Source organism: Nycticebus coucang, chromosome 19, assembly GCF_027406575.1.
Source record: "Nycticebus coucang isolate mNycCou1 chromosome 19, mNycCou1.pri, whole genome shotgun sequence".
NCBI classification, from domain to species: Eukaryota; Metazoa; Chordata; class Mammalia; order Primates; family Lorisidae; genus Nycticebus; species Nycticebus coucang.
The window spans coordinates 57,446,661-57,468,763 of NC_069798.1; the positions used below are offsets into that span (position 1 = coordinate 57,446,661).

The 22,103-nt window shown below is 41.2% G+C and overlaps 1 long non-coding RNA gene across 1 annotated transcript in view; it reads right to left on the minus strand.

The window, feature by feature from the left end:
• Nucleotides 1-1,690: 1,690 nt before the first annotated feature.
• LOC128571772 (uncharacterized) overlaps nucleotides 1,691-22,103 on the minus strand; it is a 73,259-nt gene continuing 52,846 nt past the window's right edge. The window contains exons 3-5 of the long non-coding RNA XR_008375964.1: nucleotides 7,389-7,473; nucleotides 4,996-5,079; nucleotides 1,691-2,157 (exon numbers count right to left, since the gene is read on the minus strand). This is a non-coding gene — a long non-coding RNA (uncharacterized LOC128571772). The remainder of the gene's footprint in view (nucleotides 2,158-4,995; nucleotides 5,080-7,388; nucleotides 7,474-22,103) is intronic.

Sequence of the window (22,103 nt, forward strand, 5' to 3'; positions counted from 1 at the left end):
GGTTTGCATTTCTCTGATGATTAAAGATGAGCATTTTTTCATGTGTCTATAGGCTATGAACTTGTCTTCTTCAGAGAAGCTTCTGTTCATGTCTCTTGCCCACAATGAAATGAGATCACTTGTTTTTTGATTAGTAATAAGTTTGAGTTCTCTGTGGATTCTGGTTATTAGACCTTTGACGGTGTTCTAAAATTTAAAAAAATTATGCTTTAAATTTTAATTTATAATCTGTTTTGGGTTAATTTTTTTATAAGGTTTCAAGTTTAGTTCGTTTGTTTGAACTATAGATATCTAATTGCCCCCAGACCATTTGTTGGAAAGGTTATCCTTCCCTATTGCCTGGCTTTTGCACCTTTTATTAAAAATCAGTTAGCTATATTGTTGTGTGTCTATTTCTGGGTTACCTATTCTGTTTCATGTTCCATGGATCTATGTGTTTATTCCCTCACCAATACCATAGAGTCTTATTTACTGTAGCCATATAATTAATCCTGAAATCAGGTAAAGTGATTCCTTCTTCTTTATTCTTCTTTTTCAAAATTATTTTAGGTAGTCTAGTTTCTTTGTTTTTTCATATAAATTTTAGAAATTCTTGCTTATATGCCTACAAAAATCTTGCTAGAATTTTGATAAGGACAGTGTTAAAACCCCATCTCAATTTAGGGGGCACTGACATCAATAAGGCTTCCAAACCATGAACATGGTCTATCTCTTTTATATCAGTGTTACATCACTTTCAGCATACAAGTTCTGTACATATTTTGTTAAATTTACACCTAAATATTTTACTTATTCTTAATTTTCAATAATAAACTATTGTGGGTATGACTTTATCATTAGTTTAAAGTGGTCTATTTAGTTAACCCTTAAGCAAAAAATCATAAATAGAACTCCCTCAGGGAAAATTCAGCCTGTGAAGAATTTTTCTGGGGAGAGATTTCTCAATAAAAACTCCACACTTCATCCCGCTCTTAAAAAATTGGGAAATCTGATAACACTGGGCATCACGTTCTTACACAGCAACAGTTAGCAGGAGCCAAGCAGTGCTTACCCTTTAGAAAAGGCCTACTCGTTAGTCAGCCATGGCCCCAAGTATGCATAATGAATGCAAAAGTGGTGATGTCTACCCTAATCTCATTTGTTATCATCCTGACTATGGTAGGTAACTGAGTTTCCACTCCTTCTTTAAATTGAGTGGTGATACATATTAGCTTCAGCAATATTTTTGGCTTATTCGTTAGGCTTTCATATGCCAACATGTATATATGTATTATCATGTAAATCACCCATACTCTCAGGTATTTACTAAGCTACAAGATAGGTATATGTCATATGTGTGCATGTATCTGTGTATAAATTTCTCTCTCCCCAAAATGTTCTTGGGGCACTTCATTATTATCAACTGTTTCTTCCTGAGCAACAGGAGAAAACAGAGTAAGTGGTCTTGGAGGTCTTTAACATAATCTACATACTTCATTATTTTAAAAATGTATAAGATATAATATTTATTATGTCCTTTCTGGTCTTCTAAATTACCTAATAAGATATTGCAGGTAAGATTAATGTGGTTCTGAGATGTTAAGTGATCTTCTCAATGTTACACAGTCATTGAGGGCCAGATGTTCCAATATTAAGTTCAGTGAACAGCAATTGCTTGGTTCAAATAAAAATAGTAATGTGGTGGAAAATCTACAAATTGCATTTTAAAATCTAAAGGACAAAATGAGTGTCAACAAACATACATTAACTCACAAGTATCATTTCAGTTATGGTTGTCTATAAAGGTCAGGAAAGTCAAGTTCCTGATACATTCTCTTATAAGAGCTGAAATGAAGGAGAGAGTTTACATTTATTTCCTTTTGTCAAGAAAAGTCAGCTCTGATAAGAGACCAATGGGCAATAATATTTTTTGCAGCATGACAAGTCATGTGCTATACCATGAAACATCTTCCTCTCCCACCATTTTCCCCATCCCACAGCTGTAGCTCAGGGACACAGCCATTTCTTTCTCTCTGCTTATGAGCTATAATTCCATGAAAAGATCAAAAATTAGAGTGAAAATGATGCACCCAGGCAATACTGAGAGAATCTTCTACATGGGAGCCATTCTCCATAGCTTGATATTAGCGTAGGAACTTCTTAGGCAGAAGTAAATCTCTGGCAAAGAAACAAAGGTTGTGTCATTTTTCTCAGAGTTCTTTTTCATGTCTGAACTTACACTTGCCAAGATATTTTCCCAAGAATTTATCACCTTGAGATAATAGAGGTTTCATTTCAAAGCCCTACCAATAAGACTCTTGATTTTCCTTCCAGGAATGAGAAAAATGGGTTCCCACGGGTTAACCAAGTTCACTCTGCTTATCTCTACTGTTCATTCAAATGCATGATAGAGTTAACCTAGTCCTCCTTTAACAACTCAGCACCATCTATACATGGCCAGGGATGAGAGTTCATTTTTCATATCCCACTTCTCCTAATCCATTATCCATGATAATCCATGTGTCCCCTGGGTACTTAATCATCAAAGCAACCATAAACCTCTTTTTGAAGATCAAATGGTTCTTTAATCCATTTACTTACAGCATCCTGAGTTATAGAAAATTAATCAGAAGTGTAAGTGAGCCACCACTCCAAGTTTCCCCTAGAACCTGTTAAGGAGGTAACAAGTGAGTAGTGGCTTATGTGTCAGGTGGGTCCAAAAGCAGAAAATATCACCTTGGTTCGTTGCTTTTCCCTACACTCTTCATTCTAACTTATATTTCCCTGACTGCTTGCCCTCTGTGTCCTCCTACAATCCCATTGATGAATTAACAAAACTCAGCCAGCCCGAGAGCTAATTAGACTTTGAACTTTCCAGTGAGGGCGCCGTTAATTCTCATCTTCCCTTCTGCATCCGGTTTGCAGAAACCATTTAGGGAAATCACCCTAGGTCTCTGAACTCTCAAAGAAGTAAGAAAGCAGTAATTTTCATTAAGCAAAAGCACAGTGTTCTGGGCTAAGATCCCTCTTCCTTCATTACTGAGAGACTGTATCAAATTACCCAAAATGGCCAAGGACACGGGTGGCCACTGTGAAGCCTCTTAGCCTCAAGAAAACACCAAGGTCATTATTACAGCTCCTTCTACTTTTTTTCAGTTACCCAATTAAGGGAAAGGACCATTATTTCTAAACCACTCAATAAAAAAATCTAGATTCCATAATAACTAGAAATGTCATATTGGTATTATCCTTTAAAAAGATTTCCTTTGCCAAAGGAGCTGAATTAACTTGAACAAAGAAAAACCCCTGACTCCAATCACAAGAAGAGGCTTTTTAATTATTCATTATGCAGTATCTAAGTGTTCTTTGGTTAAGGTTTAAAAAAAAGAAAAAAGAGGAAGAAGAAGAAGAAGAAGAAAAAGAAAGAAGGCTTCTAAATAAAAATCCATTTCACCCTGCACTTTCTATGTCCTTCCTGAGTGTCTACTCAACATAAGGTCTCCTCATATGAATTTTACATATGAAAGTTCATTTACAGTGGTTGAAACATAGGCCAGGAGAGTGGGAGAAACACAATGAATAACAAAATGAACCCAGGGACTTCAGGAGAAGGTATAGTAACCAGGGCCAGGCAGCTCAAAGGGAAGGGTGCTGTAGACTGAATGATGCTGGAGTTTCCTCAGGATAGATGTGGTCTCTGTGCATAGGACCAGGACTGTTATCATTGAGCCCTTCTATTGATGCCAGGGCTGAGCTCAGCCTGACTTAGTATGCAAGGAGGGACTGGAAAAAGAAGCAACTCTATTTCCTCTGCAAGAAAGACTGCTTGCTATATTACCTTCACTTGGAACTTAACAGAGAACCAGAAGAAATCAATGTCCAGGATAGAAAGGGGCTGGGCTTGAGAACCGAAATGAAGTATGCGGCCCTTGAGAATGTCTACCTTACTCACCTCTTCCCTGAAGTTGGATGCTGCTCCAATCTGGCAGACCTGGGCTTGCCTCCTAAGCACATCTACCTGAGGCTTAGTAAGTGTCCCTATACTGGAAAAATGCTTTTGTTGTGCCCTAGCCATCTAGCCTGAGAAAAACATTGTTGATGACTACTATGAACTGAATGTTTATGTTCCCGCCAATCATCTGTTGAAGCCCTGACCATTAATGTGGTGGTATTTGGAGATGAGGCCTTTGGGAGATAATTAGAGTTAGATGAGGTCCTGAGGGTGGGGCCCTCATAATGGAATTAGTGCCATTAAAAGGAGAGATAATAGTGAGCCTGTTCTTTCTCTTTCTCTACTATGTGAAGATGTAGGAAGAAGGCAACCATCTCTAAGCCAGGAAGAAAGCTCCCACCAGGAACTGAATCAGCCAGCATCTTAATTTTGGCTCTCCCAAATTCCAAAACTATAAGAAATAAATTGCTGTTGTTTAAGGTGCCTAGTCTTCCATCCAAGTTAATACAAAGGATGTAAAGAGGACATTATTCTTAGTAAAGCATCACAAGAATGGAGAAGCATGAATCCTATGTACTCAATTTTGATATGAGGACAATTAATGACAATTAAGGTCATGGTGGGGGTGTGGGAAGGGGAGAGCAGAGAGAGAAAGGAGGGAGGGGTGGGGAAAGGAAGAACAGAGAGAGGGAAGGAGGGGGGTGGGGCTTTGGTGTGTGCCACACCTTTGGGGGGCAAGACACAATTGCAAGAGGGACTTTGCCTAACAAACGCAATCAGTGTAATCTGGTTTATTGTACCCTGAATCCCCAACACTAAAAAAAAAAAGAAAGAAAGAAAGAAAAGAAAGGTGCCTAGTCTTAGCTTTTGTTATGGAAACATGATCCAGCTAAGACAATGGCTTATTTTTGAAAAGGGGTCTAATATAGGGGGTGAGTATAAGTATAAGTAAGAATTTGTGAGTATAAGTAAGGAAGTAATCTAGGAAAACAGAGAGTAGGAACCTTTATATGCTCTTACACATGTATTTTGGCTAAAGAGAGCACACTTTTGTATAGGCTTACCTTTCATTTGTGTGACTTTCACTCCGGGAGCAGTGCTCAGTGAAAACATCCATAAGGGTATGAATCGAAGAGACAATAATTAACCTCAGGAAGAAGAATACAAGCCTAAATTTATTTCATGACATTGGTCATTGTTGTCTGTTTATATGTGAGTATACATCCAATCAGTGGGCAGGTTGCTGGCCTTCCTGTGAGTCCCTCATTCACTCCAAGCCTGCTCTTCCCAGCAGCTCCTAACCACAACACTGTCCAAGATAGGGCATTTCTCTCTCTCTATCTCTCTCTTTGACTTACAAGGATCTAATTTTGAACCCTAGTTTCTACCACGTACTAGCAGAATAGCCCCAGGCAAGACGCTTAAAGACAAAGATTTATAAAATAGGTTATCATACCTTCCTCTTGGGCTTGTAGTGAGAATTTAATGAAACCATGTGTCTAAGGTATCTGGCACAGTGCTTGGGAAAATGCTCCTTAGATATCCAAAAAGGGAAGAGGAGGAGTGCATTAATGGAAAATAGGCTGTCTTTGCAGTGCAACAGAAGCTCTAGAAGACAGCACTCAGGAGTAGCATGGTGCCTTTTTGCTTTATGAGTGAGATTTTGGCCCAGTCACAAGGGCCATTCCTTTTGTTCCACTGCAGTATCTCCAGCTGCTTGGGGCATGTCTGCTTGTACTGTTGATTAAACGGTGAAGAGAGGCTATTCATGACAAGCAACAATTTTCTAGTTGTTGCCTAAATGCAACAATTTTTTATTATTACTACTTTCTTTTCCATTGCTAGTGCTTTTAATGGAATTGCAACAGTAATGTTGTCCCAAGGTGATGGGCTACTACGACTGAATAATATCCTCAGATTCTATTTCTTTTATTAAACAAGCGGGACACGGGCTCATCTCATGAATGCTAATGTGATCAAGATCATTGCCCACTGGAAAATGTGTTCTAATTGAGTCGTGAGAAAGTGTGCCCTGCCATATCAAGCAAAAGGAAATCAATAGCCTTTAAAGGATTAGTGTTCCCAAAAGCTGGATGGGACAAGAGAAAAAATTTCAAAGATCTCTCCTTCCAAGTATAGGATGGGTTCATTTAAGTATTTTATTTTTCTCGTCAATCAAGTGTCAAAGCCATTTGACCAAATGTTGAGATGAACATGTGATTGCAGTCTCATTACACTCACTCTGCCAGCTTAATTGCTTGCTTAATGATCAGCTAGGTATTTTCCTCAAAGACTTGGCATCTTCCTAAATGGCAATCAGGCCAGAGTATTTATTTAAGCTTTATAGACTTAATTCTCTCCTATCCCAACCTTCTTCCCTCTCACCATCACCAACTGATGTGACACGCTTGGGTGGCCCATGGTCTTCATCACATGCTCCTCCAAAAGGAAAATCAGATTCCAGCCTCTTTTTTCTGTCTTTGAGCCTTTGCATCAAGAAAAGATCCCTGCGATTTACATTGATTATTTGTGCAAAATGAGAACAGCCATGGTCAAAATGAGTTAGCAAATGCTCCCCATATAAGACACACAATATGGTGATACAGAAAACTGAGCAGGCATTTTGCCAAGATGTGAACCAAGGTATTTACACTGGTGAACTGATGAGCACATCTCATCTTCTAGTGGAAACCAAGCAGAAGCATTGATGCTTGCAGATTCTTAATGCTATAAGCTAGAAGGCTAATGTTGTATGCAAATGGGTTGCTTTATTAGCCTTGGCCTTGTAACTGTTAGAGACAAACACAGTCATAGAGGAAAAGATTGTACACTTGCTGAAACAGGCATTGACCAAGCACTGCCAGGTCCTAGCTAGAATAAAAATAAGTCATGGCCTCCAGTCTATAAGAATGGGCATTTGTGGACAAGATAATATTTCTGTCCATTGCTCTTGATCACTAGACAGTAAGGCATAATTTACTAAAAGTTGTATCTTCCACACAACTACTCACAGGATTAGAGGTACAAATTCTTTTGTGGCCATTCAGATGGGTGTGACCAGACAGGAAATCTTTCTTTACACACATGGTTCAGCCAATTGTTAGCATCAAATTACCCAATTCTCTGTTGATCTACAACTTTTTCTCTTTGCTCATAGATAAAAAAAAGTGGATGGAAATTCAAGCTGGGAAATGTAAACAAACATGGCAAGGCATATGCAGGGCTCTAGAAATTACTATAGCAGGTTCTGTGGATCAGAAACCCAAAGACCATTCACAACCTTTTCCCCCTTGCTTTCCTCTACTGTAGAAGCCAGAAGGATAAAATACTTTCATTTCTAATCTCCCTTGTGGCTAGAAGTGTCTGTGGTACAGATTTGGCCAATGAGATAAGTCAGTGGACAGAGCTTTCAGGAAAGTTTTGTAAAGGGACAGGCTTGTCTAGCACAAATCCTTACCTATTGTCCTTCAGCCTTTCTCCTTCCTTCATTTCCTTTCCCAAAATAGGTATGACACCTGCTGATATAGCTGCCATCTGGAGACCTTGGAAACAAAAGCCACTTGCTAAGAAGAGAGAGGAGGATGTTGCTACAGCTACAACCTGGACATTAACCTTACAATAACAAACTATGTCACCTATCCATATGTACCCTCATAATAATCTGAAATAAGAAAAAAATAGAAGATCAAGAAAAATAGGTCTTGTCCCTGATGACATCTGGAATTGGTGCTTATCCAGGTCCTTATCCAGGACCATCTTCCCCTAGACCTTCCATCACTTGTGGCAAATAAACTCCATACTTGTTTTATGTCTTGTCAGCTAGATGTTATGTTACTTGCAGCTAAATGCTATCCTAATGGATACACTTAATCTGAGCATTTTACATGTGCAAACTCAGCTCTCTCATTTGGCCACTTATCCTGGCAACAGGTCTTTGCATTTGTCTTGACCGACAACTCCCTGGGCCTGCACTACTGCTGTGGTACTGGCAAAATCTGCTGTTTGCCAAATTTCCTGAAAATAGTGTATCCTCATGATTGTTCCAATTTTATTTGATATTTAAATTCTGAAATCTTCATTGCTATTTCTTAATTTGATGAGACATAGATATTACGTATAAAGGGAAAAAAACAAAGTGCCCCCCCCCACACCCAGTACTTCTGATACCATATGTGTAGGAATTTTTCACACACATCAAGCAAGCAATTGTCCTGCAGACACCAACTGGGTGTTCCATAATTTACTTCAATTCTGACACCACCAAAAGGCAGTATCAGATCCCACAGGATAAGGGTGCAGTCCCACAAGACTACTCCCCATTTCAGATGCCAGTCACAAACCACAGGCTGTGTCCTATACTTCTAGCTGAATAGCAGTAAATCTGCCTTCCTACTGACCCCCCTTTTGGGGATTGTTTAATTTGCTAGGACGGCTCATAGAACTTGGGGAGGTGCTTACTTTTATCTACCAGTGTAGATACAGGATCCAGATGGAGAGATGTGTAAGACAAAGCATGTGGGAAGGGATGCAGAGCTTCCATGACCTCTCTGGGCTCACCACTCTTCAGGAATCTTCACAAGTGAAGCTAACCAGGAGTGTTCCAAACTCAGACCATCTGGGTTTTTATGAAAGCATCACTACATAGGCATGATTGATTAAATTATTGGCGATTGGAGATGGACTCAACCTTCAGCCCCTTTTCCCTACCTGAAGGCTAGAGGATAGTGCTAAAAACCCCAACATTCTAATCTAATGCCTTGGTCTTTCTAGTGAACAGTCTCCATCCCAAAGCTACTTAGGGGTTCCCAGCCACCAAGTCCCAAAAGACATTCAGGAGATTCCAAAGGTTGTAGGAGTTACATGTCAGGCAAAAGGGAAAAACACCAAACATACATTTCACAGTATCACAGTAGTGTGCACGTATAATTTTTCTGGGTTTATTCTAAACCTCCTTTTCTTCCTAATATTTCTCATTTCTTTTGTAAACCAAGTTCTTAAAATTTGCAACTGAAGACTGCCACAGGGGCTAATTTCACACACTCTTTCAATCACAAAACTAAAATATCTTTAAAGATCATCTTCTGAGCAGAACTCTTCCCAAAGATTCCCCAATGGCAATAGTTTTCATTCATAACCCTTGTATCAGACTTCACAAGCTAGCTGAAGGACAACAGCTCCTGCTAAAGGCCTATAAATATTTGATGTTCAATCTTAACAGTTCCTAAAGATGAAACCGCTTTGTACAGTATCAAATTGTCCCCAAAGACTCTTCCATCTGAATAGTTGGCTCTAGACACTTTACTTACCATTTGTGGCATTCCTCCTCCCCTTGAGGAACCTGACATAAATCAATAGGAAGCAATTTGTCAAATGTATCACATGTGGCTTATTTGTTATTATCTTAAAACCACAGTTTGCACACAATCTGTATGCAGAAGTGAATGAAAAGCATCACTGCCTAAGAGTGAAAAATACTCTCAGAGAGAAGGCAGACATTGCCCAAGTGCCACACCGACCTCTCTAAAATGACACCACTGAAGACCAAGTGTAATAATCAGCTAACAGTTACACGGCACCTACTATATGACAAGCTGTGCTGACCACTCTAAATATAAAATCTCATTTAATCCTCACAACAACCATATAAGGTAGGTGATATTTTTATCCATATCATATGAGTGAAGAAACTGAGGCACAGACAGGTACAAATGTGCTAGATGATGAAGCTGAAATTTGAAAACAGGCAGACAATTCCAAAGTCCATGTCCTCCCACTATATTTTCTTGCAGTGGTAGACACACTGCAAGATGGGACCTGGGATCCCCATTGCCTGGTGTTCATGACATATCTGATCTTCCCTTGAGCATGGGTAGGACCTGTGACTTGCTCTTAACCAACAGAAAACGATAAAGGTGATGGGATTTAACTTCCATGATTATATTAAAACAGTACTGAGCATGGCCTCTGGCCAAGAATTAGCAAGGAACTGAGATCCTCAGGCCAACAACTCTCCATGAACTGAATTCTTCCCACAACCATGTGAGCTTAGAAGTAGATTCTTCCCTTACTGAGTTTTCGGACGAGACTACAGCTCCACCAACAAATTAATTATAGCCTTGTGAGAGTCCCTGAAGCAGAGGGCCCAGCTAATCCAGGCCTGAACTCCTGACCCACAGAAGCTGTGACATGATAAGTGTATGTTGCTGTAAATTGAGAAGTTTATGGTAATTTGATACATAACAATAGATAATGTCTATGTGCCTCTTGGTGCAACTCTTATTCTTAAATATACATCTAGCTCATCACACTATCAGTGGAGACACAGAAGGGTAATAAGGTGGGAGGTAGATAAGAGATGAGAAATTATTTAATAGGTTCAATATATGTTATTCAGGTGATGGTTAAAAGCCCAGAAGACTTTACTAGCACGCAATATGTCCACATCACAAAACTGCACTTGTAACCCTTAAATTCATACTTAAAAAAAGGCATCATAAATGAGAAAACAAGATTACATGTTTTTCTGGTAAAAAGTCTGAAAAAATGCATCATAGGGAGTCTAGGTGGAGGAGAAGAAGCAAATAGATGCAGTTGTGTTTGTGAGAAGAGAGGGAACTATTCCCCACTATAGCACACCCACTTTGGCCCTTGTTAACACCTGACCTTGAGGGGAGATGTGTTGCAAGACAGCAGGCCAGTAGACAGGTGTGCTTTCTGTACTTTCAAAACACTTTTCAACATCCCCAATAGTTTCCAAGGTCTTTACTTTTAAGAATGATATATATTTTTGCTGCCATGTTGTATTATATACAATGAGTGAGCACTTGGGATCTGAAGAGCTACAAAAAGGCTAATAATCAATAATCCAGGATGAGGGAGTAGCCCAGACGCATGGTGGTTTCTGCTGGGGTAGAAGCCAATGTCTGAACCTAGGACGTCTGCGCAGAAGTGCAGGATCTGGGAGAGGCTTAAAGGATCAGGCAGGGATCTAAGGTTGGATCAAGTCATTGGTTCAGAATCTAAGGAGAATGTCAGTGGGGGTGGGCAGGAAGACGAAAAGAGTCTTCAACAGAACAAGCTCATGGGAAATGCACACAATAAGCCCAACACACCAGCAGACTGAGAAGGTTTGGTGACTGAAAGCTCCTCGCGGCCTCTGCCGAGTCAATGGTATCCATCTCACACATCAGGGAATGGTCCTCAAGAGAGTGACAGCCTCTAACTGGAGGAGAGGTGGGGGGGTGGTGGTGCAAAAAAAGGGCTGGCTATTGAGATTTGCCCACAGGCTCTGCCATATCATGGGTTCACATGACAATCCTTCTGGACGGTTCTCTAGGACATGGAGCAATGCAGAGGAAGAACCGAGCACAGATTCTTAGTGTTGCAGGGGGTCTTAGGGTTCATCTCATCAGGACTTCTCATCTTACAGACTTGAATAAAACTGAAACCTGGAGCAGCTGGCGGGGTGGCCAAGCTTGCAAGCTAACAAGCACCAGCGGCAGACACGAGGCATCGCGGGGCTCTCCTCTCAGGGCTAGTCCCGCCTGTCAATCCACAGGGACTTGAGAGCCTGAGTCCTCAACTCTGTGCAGACAAGTGACACCATGTAGGCAAGTGCTGGAGGAGCTGAGGAGTAATGAAAGAGCACTGGGGTCATTAGTGACGACTCACAAAGAAGCTCCAATCCAGGGTAGGCATGAAGGATGAGGAACAGCTAGTGTTTAGCTGCCCAAGTCTAAATTTAATCAGAATCTCTAACCTCCTCCCCATCAACTCCAAATTTCCCTACTTTCCATCTTCTAGATGTTTGTCTCATAAATTATGAACAAGAGTTTGAAAATATAGGGGAAAACAGCTTATTATTTTGGACGATTAGTCCAATTCTTTAGCAATATTTTTAGTGTTATTTTTTGTGGACCCCAGCTTCTCCCTTCACTGTCCTCTGTGGGAGGCACACACAGGTTAGTTCTTTCAGCAAGGATCATGCACAGTAAGCCCTCCCAGCTCTGACGTCTGACAATGCGCACTTTGCTCTCATTCCTGAATACTTTGCTTATGGAAAGAATTCTTACAGAATCTACCCTCAGTGCTGAAAAGGCAGCTGCCAATTTGGTGGCCATTCCTTCCTGGGTAGCAGCTCTTTTCTGGCTGCCGGCTTGGAAGAGACTTCCCTGTGTTCTCCACATTTGGCTGTTGCACTTGGCTTGTTCCTCACTTCATTCAGTTTCTGTTTAAATGCCATGTCTTCAGAAGGGCTTTTCTCCCCATTTTATCTACAATAGCTCCTTTTACTCCAGTTTTTATTCACGGTACTTATCTAAACATGAATTTATATTGTATGTGCATATATATATCTACATATATAGTATATAAACATATGTATATGTTACACGTGTATTATATACGAGTGTGTTCCCCACACTGAATTCTCAGTACCTAGATCAGGGCCGAAAGGGAGCCTAAATCTACACCTTCTGATGAATGAACAGTTACACATGGGGTTTGTGGTTGCTGAGCTCATCCCGCTCAGCAACTGGCACTGAGCACTTTCAATCTTAATATCTTTGGTCTGGAAACATTGGCTATTTCCTACATTAAGTGGTTTAATCCTCTGTATTACTCACTGTTCTGCAAAGAAATGGAACAAACAGGACCCATATATTGAGAGCAGAGGTTTTTAATTTGCTGAGCAAAGGTTTTAAATTGGTATGATTGTGGAGGCTTGGTAAGTCCAAAATCTGTAGGGCAGGTCAATAGGCTGGAGACCCAAGGATGAGTTGCAGTTGGAGTCCAAAGACCAGCTGGCAGAATCCCTTCCTCTTCCACAGATCCTTGTCTTTATATGAAGACTTTCAACAGATTAAACGAGGCCCACCCACATTATATAGGGAAATCTGCTTTGCTCAAAGTCTACTGAGCCAAATGTTAATCTCGTCTAAAAAATACAGAGTCCAGATGCAGTGGCTCACTTCTGTAATCCTAGCATTCTGGGAGGCCAAGGCAGGTAGATGCTTGAGCTTAGGAGATTGAGACCAGCCTGTGTAAGACCAAGACCCCATCTCTACTAAAAATAGAAAAACTAGCCCAGTGTTGTGGTGGGCACCTGTAGTCCCAGCTATTCAGGAGGCTGAGGCAAGAGGATTACTCAAGCCCAAGAGTTTGAGGTTGCCATGAGCTATGATGCCACGACACTCTACCCAGGGTGATGGAGTAAGACTCTGTCTCAAAAAGAAATAAAATAAAATAATAAAAAATACTCTTACAGAAATATCTAGAATACTATTTAACCACTGGGTGCTACAACCTCGCCATGTTGACACACAAAATTAACCCTCATACACTGCCCCACCCTACATGGGAAGTGCCCCCTTTGAACCACCAGCCTTGCTTCTGCTTTGCTTGGCAACCTCTGTTTCCTTCTGGAACTGATAAGGCCTATCTACCACCCACCTCTGTGCTCTCTAGTGGAGTTATTTCAGGTCTCTAACTTCATGCAGGGATTCTAGCATCCCACCATGGGCAGCGGAAACCCTGCAGACTTTCCCAGGCAGCTACTGAACTTGAGTGCCCACTCCCCTTATCTGGTCATGAATCCTTTGGGCCATGTGACTTCAACTCCTCCCCCATCCCTGTGCGTTTCCTCTGCATCCAGTTTCCCAGAAGTTTTTCCTTTTGTTTTGGAATAGGGTAGTGTATTTAAAATTTTTTTAAACAACATTTCATCTCACACAGATCGAGTGGAAGGCAGGAGAGTACGTACATACTCCTTCTGGCATCTTGACTGAACTTGGAAGGAATTAAATAGGTCTGGGAGAGAGGGCAAGACTTCCTGGGTGTGAAAAGCCAGAGCACAGATGGGAGGAGAGTGCTCCCTGCAGAGGAAAGCTAGGAACGCTCTAATATCTGAGCACTTGCTATGTGCTGGGAGATGTGCAGGTGCTTCGGGCTGTGATTGCAAAACAGACACATCCCTGTTCTCAGCAAGCCCTGCAGCTAGACTAGAGTAAGCATGTTGGGCAGAGTGGCCAACGGGGTTCTGTAATGAAAAGTAAGATTTTAAAGCACCTCAGAAATTAGATAAAAGGTTTTGACTTGACTCCTAGAGGAACAGATGCAGGTTGTTCGTGCCTGAGAGATTATGAGCTGAAGTTACGTTTAAGGAAGTGTATTTGACAGTGGAAAACTAGAGGCAGCGTATCAGGGCAGGGCCGGTGATGTATTCTGGTAACTGTTTAGACAGCACCAATTTATGTTTCTTGTCCCCGCATAATTGTTTTTAGCCCTCTTTTCCTTTTGCAAAGTGTCCTATGTGAATGATATCACATAGTTATAATATCACCTGGTTAGAAGCTGCAGAGAGTGAGGGTAGGGCCTGTGGCTTCTTTGCCTTTGTGCCTTAAACAAATTTTCCCAGGCACATGTAACAAGCATGTCGCCATCTGCCAAAAAATGTGATTCTAACAAAGGAATCAGAGGCAGCAGTTATGCAAGTAGCAAGAACCCCAAGGTAATACAGTATGTATGAAAACAAAGTTTCAAGGAGAAGGCTGTGGGTAACAGGGTCTTGTCTCCAGGGAAAGTAAGAAGACTGCAAGAACAGAAATGAACACGGGTTTCATGGAGGGACAACTAATTCCAGTTTTAGGGCAGAGAAAGGACAAGGTAAGCCTGGAACATTTGGGGCCAAAAAGCAAGAAAGCACTGAAAGACTAAGGAGTCAGTGGCAAAGAAACAGAAGCTGGCTTAAAGGGGCTCCCACTGGCCACATTTGTGTTGATTCGAACATCAAAAAGAATTATGATGGCTTTGAATTTTAAAACAGAAGAAATTCTGTCTAACGCATACCGACACTGGACAAAAAGGGACCAGAGGAAGCACTTTATGACATAAGGACACCAGCCAACAAATATAGAAGGGAACATGAAAATTTCCAGTTTGCAATTATCAGTGCAATAATTGGTGGAAGCAAAGATGATCGTTGCATATTAAAACCACTGGAAAAGGTATCAGAATAGGAAGTTTGCAGGGTCTAAAACAATACTTGCTCATCCCAAATAGAAACAGGTCCTCCTATGATGGAGAATTTTGACAGACAACATAGTGACCAAACTCAATCTCATGAGAACTGGACAAAATTGACATCACAATGTGATGCAACTGGAAGGACACAGCACTACTGATGTTGTGTTTTTGCCAAAACACAAACAAACAAAAAAAAATCAATGTTTAACCTGAATCTAAACATGAGGAAATAATCAAATAAGTCCAGAATGGAAGATATTCTATAAGACAATGGGCCTGAACTCCTCAAAAAGGTCAACTATTAAGAAATTTCAGAGAAGTAGATGGAACATTCTAGAATCTAGATTAAAGGAGCCCAAAGAAATAAAACAATCAAAGGCCATGTATGAAACTCATTTAGGTCTGGATTTAAAAAGCGAGAACAACAAAAAAAATTCAAAAGATTTTTTAGAGAGATAATTGAGGGTTTTGAATATAGACTATTTATTAAATGACCTTATTAAATCAAAGTTAAATTCCTTGGAAATAACAATGTATTGGAGTGAGTGACTTTGTTTCTTAGAAGAGAAAGTATTAAGCATTTAGAGAAAAGCATTTAGGTGCAATGTCATGATAAAGGCAACCTTCTTTCACATTGCTGTCAACACATACACAGGGTGGAGGCATAGCAAACGTGGCAAAATGTTAGCAGTTTGGTGAGTTAAGGTCAAGGGTAGGTGGGTATTCATTGCACTGTTTTTTCAGCTTTTCCACAAATCGAACACTTTTCATACTAAAAAAGTGCAGGTAAAAGCCATGTGGTGAAAACGAAGAGGGTGTTGGGGCTCAGAAAATGACACACCAAAGTGAAGTCATCAGAGGCCAAGTTCCCCTCTGTGACTTTCTCCCACCTCCTGTCTCTCACCCCTCCGTCACCCCTTCCCCCCACCCCCATGAGGCTAGCCATGGATGCTACATTCCCTCTCCTCCAAGGTGAGTCTTAAAAACCAAAATTCCTTTTCTCCAAAGCTAGCCATAAAACGTACACACATTACCCTCCCTTTCCCCTGCCTTTCTGCGTAAGAGCTGGCCATCAGAAATTCTCTGACCTACTTTGTCTGGTTATAGGTCATGAGAACCCCCACACATACATACACCCCAATGCCTATGAGGGTCCCACCCCATGCCCAGGAGGAAGTAACGATGCACAGAGAGGCCAAGAGGAACCTGACCAGACAGGCCTTGCTGGGTCTCTGCACTCAATCTGATAGCATCGCATCACACCTTTTCTGTCTAATCCCAGTTCTACACAAATGTCCGTTCTTCATTTAACCCAAGCATAAAAGTGGACATCTTCTCCTGTGCCATTGGACCCTCATTCTGAAGCCTCCTGTGTCATGTAAAACTATGGCCAAATAAATGAGGTGTGCTTTTCTGTAGGGCCGTCTTTTATTATAGGATGTTGGTCATGATCTTTACCATGGGAGCATCTGCCAGGCTTCAAAGGTGCAGTTGATTTGGATGACAGAGAAATCCAATTGGGAGGTAGCCGAGAGAAAAGAAGTAAAAGTAAAGACTGTCAATAGGAGGAGTTTGGAGAAATAAGACAGTAACAAAGGAGCGAACAGGGTCAAATGAAAGTTTCCAGCTATTTTTCTTTTGTTAAATAGTAGATTTCCATAATGGTTTGAAGATAAAAAACTAAGTGGAAAAGAAGAGGCCAATACCCATGGGAGAGACAACGGACCACGCTGGGAGAATGTTATCTCGGATGTGTGTGTTGGGGATCTCCCTTTGGTGGCCTGAGGCAGACAGTCTGCCCCTGGACTGGTAGTTGGAAGCCTGGCATCTCTACCCTGAAGCCCCAGTCCCTCAACCTCAGAAAGCTATTCTGGGATTTTCTCCACAGACCTGGGGAGGTCACTTCTCATTTCTCTGAGGTCACCCTGGCCCAGTACCTGCAGCAGACTTCTCTGGGCAGGGATTAAAGAGACTCCTACCAGAATTTCACTTAATGCTCATTTACTTATAATTCCCGGAAGAGACCATTGCCACTGAAGATTCATAGGGAGGTATCTTACACTGTTTCAACACCCTAGTTTGCATCGCCAAGTTTGTTCATTTTAAGATACACACAGGTAAAACTCTTACCAAGAATTCTGTAGTGCAATTCAGTTAAATTTCAGCAAATAAATTAACTTTCTTTTTACATGAAGAGGTGGCCAGGTTTTTAAAAGTTTATATTAATATAATTAAGACGCAATGACTAACTCTACATGGTAAAACTATAATAAAGAAAGAAAATTATAATTTCTATAAATCCAGAACTCCATGGTAGAGCCACATGGTATAAACTATACCTGTACTGGAAGCTGTTTTTGTGGGTACTGATTTACTAAGGTACTGCTCCCCGAGTCTGTTTATCACAGAGCAGAGCCAGAGTTTACTCACTGTTTTATGACACCAAAGTCCATGTTGCCTGTGCACCTCCCAAGCCCCTGGGTTCTCTGAAAATGTCTTCCTTCTTCACCATCCACCGTCTCCAAAGACTTTGACTATGTCTACTTTCAATGTAAAATTTACTCCATTATGTGACAATTACATAAAAAAATTATAAAAAAAAAAAAACTCCAGTGGCTATTTAATAACTATAAGGAAGTATTTCAATATTACAGCAACTTTTATGGCTATTCAGTGCCTGCCAATAGTATACCAACTCCCAACTCTTTCCACACAACTGCCTTTCAAGACTTTGACCAGGCTGTCCACTCACTAGAAGAAAATCATTCATATGTCCTTTAGATAACTTTTTAGCCTTATTAAAGGAAGAGACCAAAAATTAGCTATTTTGCGCCTATCCCACAGAAGCAGGGCTTGTGGTCACCCTCCATGGATCCCATAGCACAGAACCCATCGCTCTGGGGCAGGTGAAAAGATGTCATCTCTGTCCGTCATGTGCCAGTGGCTTCCTCCACGTCAGCGTGAGAAGCAGATGGACTGCAGTGCCCACCTGTTCCAGTGGGTTTCACAGGGAAGCTCTCACACAGTTTCAACCCACCACCTGACCTATATCTGCTCTTTGGGACTATAACTGGTCACTACCATCTATACCCAACATGAAAGGGGGCATGAAAGTCACTTTCCTAATGCTTGAAGGACATTATCTCCTCCTGTTAGGGCTGTAACATACACAGAAGCCACAGACTGACTGTACTAGGTTGAACAGTGCTCTCTTCCCCAAATTTACGTTCACCTGGAATCTATGAAGGTGACCTTATTTGGAAATTGGGTCTTTGCAGAAGCAATCAAGTTAAAATGAGGTTCTACTGGATTAGAGTGGGCCCTACACTCAATACGATCACTTTTCTTACAAGAAGAGGGAAATTTGGACATAGACACACTAGGACAAAGGCCATGTGAAGATGGAGACGAGAATGGGGTGTCTACAAGTCATGCCAGCAAACACCAGCAAAGAAGGATTCTTCCCCCAAAGCCTTTGGGGGAAGCCCAGCCCTGCTGCTACCTGTATTTCAGAATTCTAGCCTCCAGAACTCCATGAAAGAATATATCCCTATTGTTTTAAGTCGCCTACTTTCTTGGCAGCAGCAAACAACTATACTGGCCATAATACAATCTATTGCCAAGACAGTTTCACACCCGCTAGACTGTTAGCATCAAGAGAGCAGTGATCATGTCTGTTAGGATAACAGTTGTAAGCCAACCATTTTCAACAGTGCCTGGTACCCACCAGGCACTCAATAGAGTTTGGATGAATGCAAGAGGAATTATATATCTGGTCCTCATAACAGCCCTTGGTTTACATTTGAGTGAATATCAACACAAAGCCTCACAGCAAGATGAGGGCCCAGGTCCAGAATCCATCCCAGAACCCCCAGGGAAGCACCTAAGTGTTCACCTGGACGTTCTGAGCCCATAGTTTGCAGTGCCATGCCCAAAAGTGTCCAGCTTTGCCCAAGTGTGGGGTCATTCTGCTTGGGGGGCATCTCTAACCTGTGGGAACTTGACTGGAGACATAACATCTTCAGGTCTCTGGGTCTTTCACTCCAGTCTTATTCTGGTAGCCACATGGGAGGGAGCTCTAAATTATCATATGAGCAAAATTCCTTGGAAAATCAAGTAAATGTCATGTCTTACCCCTTCCTAACCCAAGAGTCTATAGTCCAGATAAATGATGGGAGAAAAAAGTCACAACTTGAAATACAGAGCTGCCCTGATCAAGAAGACGTGGTAAAGGTCACATTGGCATCACTGTAGCACTGACCAAGGTACCTTCCATGTTACCAGACACATAGGAAATTGTAATTTTAGACATTAAGCATCAACAATTCAGAATGATAGTCCAGGTTCTTGGCAACAATTGACAATTAAAAATGTTTCCATTTACTATGAAAACAGAGCCAAAATACCAATAATTTCTCATCCTGAAACTCAAATCCAGCTGATTTCCATAATTACCTAGGAGTGAATTTTAAAAGTCTTCAGAAAATTCAAGGATCTTGTTATAGCAAAGGCAAAGTTAAATTTGAGTAATCCTTCTCAATACCTGCCTGCCAACACTGCTTGTTCTCAGGACTCCCATCCAGGAGAGAAAAATGCCCCTCATTGTGCTGCAGATTATCTTTAGGAACAGAAAGTAGGAATTACATCATGCATACACTCCCAGACAAATCTAGCATTGTACAAGGGCAGGTTCTTAAAGGCCATGAATGAAAAGCTGGGAACTCTGTACTTCTCAAAGCAAGGGTCTCACCTCTCCTCTGTGCTCCATTACTGAACACTGGAACCAGGGAAAAAGAAAATACGCCCTTGACTTTTCCTCTCTCTGGATGCATCAATTTGTCTCCAGAGTTCACCATCTTCCTTGATTCCCGCACCCTTATTGCAGAAATTAAATATTCTTCTGGATCAGACACTAGAAGCAGGTCTGGGCCTGAAACATCATCCTTGGTCATAGCATCCATCGTCTTTCCTTCCGCCACTTGCCTAGAAAGGTTCTTCCTTAGTGTGGCTCCTTCCCCTTTCCTGACATCCATCCTCAGATCTGTGGCACCAACATTAACAATGACCTTGTTTGACCCCAGAGGAATTCTCACCTCTGTCTTTCCTGGCTTCATAATCCAGCCTCTGGAAATGGTGGTCAATACTTGATATTGACTTCTTCATCTCCAGTTGTCCCCCTAAACCACAGGACTGCACTTGAATTACCCAAGATAACATGAACACAGCTTAGTAATCACCAAGGAGCACAACGGATTCTTTTTTTTTTTCAATGTAACAATTCACATTATTAATAATTCTTTGTTCTGAAAATCTCTTTTCATTTAGGTTTCTCACTACTGCTTCTCCTTCTACCTCTGGCCACTCATTTTGTTTCATTTTCTGATTCTTTTCTTTCCATTTGCCTCTCACATTGTAGGGTTCCCTTGGATTCTACCCTTGGTCTTCCTGTCCACATCCTCCACATATAACTGGGTAATACATGTATCATCTATACTCAAGGTTTTTTCCAGCATAAGACAACTTTGCCAATGACAGACACATCTGGGTTTCCACTTAGATATTACACATACCCAACTAATGCAATGTGTTTAAAGCTGAATGCTTCATTTACCCCAATATCTACTCTTTTTCTAATTTATTCTAATATTCCCTTTCTTCGTTGATGGTGATATAGTTGACCCTTAAACAAAGTAGGGATTGGGATGCTGACACTACCCCCTGCACACATCCAATTGAAAATCTACCTATAACTTTTGACTCCCTCAAAACATAACTACTAATAGCCAACTGTTGACTGGAAGCCTTTCTCATAACATAAGTGGCTGACTAACACATATTTTGTATGTTATATCTATTATATGCTATTAATATGCTCTTATAAGATAGTAAGTTAGAGAACAGAAAATGTTCTTAAGAAAATCACAAGGAAGAGAAAAAGTTATTTGCCATTCCCTAAGTGGAAGTGGATCACCATAAAGATCTCCATCCTCCTCGTCTTCATGTTGAGTACGCTGAGGAGGAAGAGGAGAGATTGGTCTCATAGTCTCGGGGGTGGCAGAGGCAGAAGAAAATCTGCATGAAAGTGGACCCACAGTTCAAAGCCATGTTGTTCAAGGGTCAGTTCTTCTAGTGAAGCCACAATTCAAAGACCTTTTTGACTTCTTCTCCAACTTCATATGCCTCTTGCTGACCCTAAATCATTTACCAAATTCTCCTTTATGAAGGAGTAAACTCTTCCCTTTGTAATTGCTTCAGCTCTGGCTTTTCTTTTTTTTTTTTTGTAGACAGAGTCTCAAGCTGTTGCCCTGAGTAGAGTGCTGTGATGAAGCTGTCACAGCTCACAGCAACCTCAAACTCTTGGGCTTAAGCAATTCTCTTGCCTCAGTCTCCCAAGTAGGTGGGACTACAGGCACCCACCACAACACCTGGCTATTTTTGTTGTTGTTGTTGTAGTTGTCATTGTTGTTTGGCAGGCCCTGGTTGGATTTGAACCCACAAGCTCTGGTATATGTGGCTAGGCCCTAGCTGCTTGAGCTATAAGCGCAATCAGCTCTGGCCCTTATTCTTTCTCACTAATGACTGCAGTCACCTCCTACCAGCTTTCTCCACATGCACTTTTGCCTCTTCTAATCTATATTGCCACTAGAATTTATTCCTAAAAATGGACATTGGTTTATGTCACTGCTGGCTTTAAATCACTCAGGGGCTCACCTCCATCTTCAATGTAAAGTTCAAGATTCTTAGCATAACTTTGTGATTTGACTCTTACTACTTCTCTTATCTCAAATCTTAATCCCTCTAAATGCACCTCTAACCAAACAAGATGTACTGTCCATGTCTTTATATCTTTCAACTTGCCCTCTTCCTGGAATACCCTTAGCCAGTTATTTTCTTGCCCAATGGCTACCATCTTTTGAGACTCAATGTCACCTCCTCCAGCTCAACTATCACCTCCTCTAGAAAGCCTTTCCTCTGACCCCTCCTCCTTAGGATAAGGGAGCAACCCTTTTCCTGAGCAACTAAGCCTCCTGTCCTCACTCATATTAGGGAATATTTTCCCAACATTGTAATCATTGTTTGTCTTGATCATCTTATCTCCCTATAGCATGAGCAACTTGAGAGCAGGAATCATATTTTGTTGGTCTGTCTG